Here is a 4,084-nt window from a genome sequence, read left to right as displayed (position 1 = left end):
TAAAAAAAATCTAAAGTTTTATCTGTTTTAATTAGTAAAACGGGGCTGGGAGTAATGGTTTGGATCTAAAATGTCCCCCAAAACTCATGTGTTGAAAGTCTGATTTCCTACGCAGCAGTGAGTAAAGATGGGACATTGGGACATGACTGGATCCTGAGACTTCTCCTAAGAGAAGGGGCCCCAGAGCTGGGAATCTGCTGGGGGAGTTTTGGCTTATTCTGCTGTGGCCTCTGGAATTTCCTCCTTTCCTTATTTCTTCCCCATCCACATTTCCCTCCCTATTGTTGAGTGGTGTCTCCTGAGTCCAGGCATCTGTTTTTTTTTTTTTTTTTTTTAATTGGATTCCCCACTTATGAGCATAAATACAGAAGTGTGTCTGTCTGATTGGGTCCCCGGCTTATGTCCACTGGAGAGAACTGAGTCAGCCAGGAAACTGACTTCATCAAAAGACCCTCTGTCTGGCCCTGCCCCCGACCTCCTCACTCGCTATCTAGCCCTGGCTGCCTAAGCTCTTCTCCCTCAGAAGGTCGTTGGGGGCATGACATCGAAGGGTGTATTTTGTCCCTGGCCTCTTCCTTGCACTCTTTCTCTGTTTCCCAGCTGCCATGAGATGAACAGCTTCGCTCCACCACCTGCTGCCAGCCATAATGTTCTGCCTTCCCACAGGCCCAGAAACAACGGCCAAGTGACCATTCCCTAAAACCTCCGAAACCATGAGCTGAAGTGAGTCCTTCCTCCTGTAAGCTGATTCTCACAGGTGTTGTGTCACAGTGACAGAAAATGAACACACTCAGTGGTGAAGTACTCGCCTAGCATGCACAAGGCCTTGGGTTTGATCCCCAGCACTACACTACACACACTGCAAACGCACAAATTAGCAAAATAATAACTCAGAATTTCTGTAACCTACCCAAAGTCATGATGTATTTTGGAGGTTGGAGAGAGGATGGGATAAAAAGATCTTGAAATTTTGCAAATGGGGTAAAAAGGTCTTGAAATTACGCAAAGAATAATGCCCATTTAATTTTCATAATCATTGCTATTTGGAAATGTAATTACTTAGAATGTTTACTCATCATACTAGTCATTAAAAACAGTAAAGTATGGTTCCAGTGATTTAAATCATTTAAAATTGGCATGTTTAAAGTTGTACTTATTGGCTTAGGCTCTTTCAGATGTGGCATGATTAATCTTTTTTCTTCTCCTGCAGGTTGGGGAAGTAGCTTGCTCCTAGCTGCAGTCTCTGCTGAGCCTTCAGAGTCTTAATCAAGAGGCATCTCACCATGGGGGATAAAGCCCTTGGGCTATCTGAGAGAGGGGACCCAGCAGCAAAGACAGAATAGACACATCTTGCTTTTGGAAGCTGTGGATTTGGGCAGTGGAACTGGCCAAATCTACACACCCAGATATTCCAGTTCTCTGCATTGAACAGAGAATGTGATATGCATTGTCATTCTCCAGTGGGGTAAAAACTGATTTTCATCCACAACAAGAGGATGTCATGGGCACTGCTGAGTAAGAATCTTTTGACAAGTACAAACAGACTTCTGCTGGAGCACTGTCACATCGCATTATGGTTCTTTGTTTACTTTTCTGTTTTTCCCAGGAGACGAGGAGTTCTTTAAGGGCAGAAGCTCTTTGTCTTCTTTGAATCCCTAGAGCTTAGTACACTCATCCCTCTCTATTGGAATGTGCTTATTGTATCATTCCATCTCTTTCTCTCCCCCACCCCCAAAAGTCTACCTATCTCTTCTACTCTTTCATACTCACTGTTGAACAGATCCAAATGTCAGCCGCTGAGCTGAAGCTATGCTACCTGCTGTTAAATCTCACAGTGACTCCATGAAGTAGGTGATATTATTTTCCCTGTTGTAGTAGCGAAGAAACCAAGGGACAGAGAAGATAAGTAACCTGCCCCTGGTCATACCGTGTGTTAGCTTTCTGCTCAAAACCTGAAATAATTAACTTAGAAGAGATAATGTTTATTTGGCTCATGTTTTTAGAGGTTCTAGTCCATAATAGGTTGGTCCAGGTGCTAAGGGCTTGTGGTGAGGCCACACATCATGGTGGGAATGTGTACTGAAGCAAAACTGCTCACCTCGTGGCCAGGAAGCAAAAGAGAGTAAGAAGAGGGCTGAAGACTCATTGTCCCCCATTCAAGGGCACACCTTCCAGTGATCTGAAGACCTCCCACAGCCCCACCTCTGATGATTCCACTACCTCCCATAGTACCATTTGGAGACTAAACCTTTAACATATAGGCCTTTAGGGCCCATTCAAGATCCCACCTATATAGCATGTGGATATTACATGACAGGCTCAAGATTCAGATCCCAAGCAGTCTTACTCCAATGCCTAACCACTGTTCCTAAGAGTGACAGGACACTGTTTTTCCCAGTGTGTTGAGAAGACAATCGTTTTATATAAAATTCCATGGAAAACAAGTAGAGTACTTACATGTTGTCTTCAGAAGAGTAGCATAATTTACCCCATGGGATATGAGTTTTGTTTTATGATTGCAGTTGTTTGTCTAAGAAAGTACTTCCATGTTCCTGCTTGAGTAATCCTGCCCCCACCCCACCCAGAACAGGGGAAGAGAAACGAAGAAGGATAAATTGCTTTGCATAAGGTAGAAAAAGGAATTTGTGAATTCTTAGCTGGCTTCTCAAGAGACAGCATAAGGATCTGAAAAAGAGGAGAGACATGTGAGAGGGTAAGGAACTCTGGCGACTGGATAGGACAGCTAAATCTTATGCAAGTTCATGGGCAGTAGGATAATTTCTGTGGTAAGGAAGATCTGAGAAATTTTAAAATAACCCTGAACTGACAGCAATAGTTTGCAACCCACTATGAGCATATGTAAGAGATGTTTTTCTGGGAGGGAGAAAGAGGAATGGTATCCATTGTGAAACAGAATGATTTTGGAAGGGAGCAGCAGATGCAGGAGCTGAAAGCAACAGGCAGTAGCAGTGAGTAAGGTCAGTGGCACCCATAGCCCACAGCCAAAACAAGCTGCCCGCAAGCCCTCAGGGTCTATTGGGAGTGCCTTTCTAGGGCACTATCTTGAGCTACACTGACTCTCCAGAGCTGAAGGATATAGGGATGTCTGGGTTGCGGGAACAGACTGTTTTCCTTCTGATTGAACCCACTTGTAGTTTTCTCAGTTGAATCAGATATTGATATCTACCAACATGCTTATCATTTTAGTGTCAGTGTAGATCAGAGCTTCCAAGCTTCTGTTGTCATTTGAGGGCAAATAACTCTGTTGCTGGGGATGGGAGCCGTCCTGTGTATTGTGTAGGATGTTTGGCAACTTCTCTGGCCTCTACCCACTAGATGCCAATTGCACTGACACACCATCCTCAAGTTGTGAAAGTCAAAAATGTCCTCAGACATTGACAACCATTGCCTGAGGGGACAAAAACTACCCCTCATCCCAATTAAGAACTTCTGGTGTAGATTTAGATCTTTATTCAGTGCACACTCATATCCTATGTTCATGCATCAAAATGTGCCCTTTTTTAATCTAAAAAAAAGTGTAATAGCATATTTTGTGAAAATGTCTCCTACAACCATTTTGTGTGTTTATGCTGCCACACTAAATCATACACCCTCTGAACTTCTGGGGAGTGACCAGGAATGATGCTGCAACCAGTTCCCAGTTCTTGAAGAATGTTTACATCGTGTTTGTGTAATTAACAGTAGGACAGTTTGCTATAGGCTCTGTATATAGACATGGTGATAGAATTGCCATTAATTAAATACTGCAATTTTAACCTTATGTACAAAAAAGAATTAAGGGTTGGCTGTATTACTAGGTACAGTTGGCTGTATAGCTAGGCTGAGGCATGAAGATCACTTAAACCAAGGAATTTGAGGCCAGACACAGGACAACATAGTGAGATCCTGTCTCAAAAAAAAAAAGAAAGAAAAGAAAGAAAGAAAGAAAAAAAAAGAGTTAGAGTTAGCTACACAAATTTTCCCTGTAAGCAAAACATCATGACATTAGTATGTATTCGGGATGTGTTTTAGTTAGCTTTTTTTGCAGCTGCAACTAAAAGACCCAATCAGAACAATTGTAGAG

The 4,084-nt window shown here is 42.7% G+C and overlaps 1 long non-coding RNA gene across 1 annotated transcript; it reads left to right on the top strand.

Moving 5' to 3' along the window:
- Positions 1 to 328: 328 nt before the first annotated feature.
- On the top strand, positions 329 to 3,560 carry LOC144377562 (uncharacterized). Its single transcript, XR_013438553.1, has 2 exons — positions 329 to 723; positions 1,211 to 3,560. It is a non-coding gene; the product is annotated as an uncharacterized LOC144377562 (long non-coding RNA).
- Positions 3,561 to 4,084: the final 524 nt, after the last annotated feature.

This window comes from Ictidomys tridecemlineatus, chromosome 5 (assembly GCF_052094955.1).
Source record: "Ictidomys tridecemlineatus isolate mIctTri1 chromosome 5, mIctTri1.hap1, whole genome shotgun sequence".
NCBI classification, from domain to species: domain Eukaryota; kingdom Metazoa; phylum Chordata; class Mammalia; order Rodentia; family Sciuridae; genus Ictidomys; species Ictidomys tridecemlineatus.
This window is presented reverse-complemented; position numbering and strand designations above follow the sequence as displayed.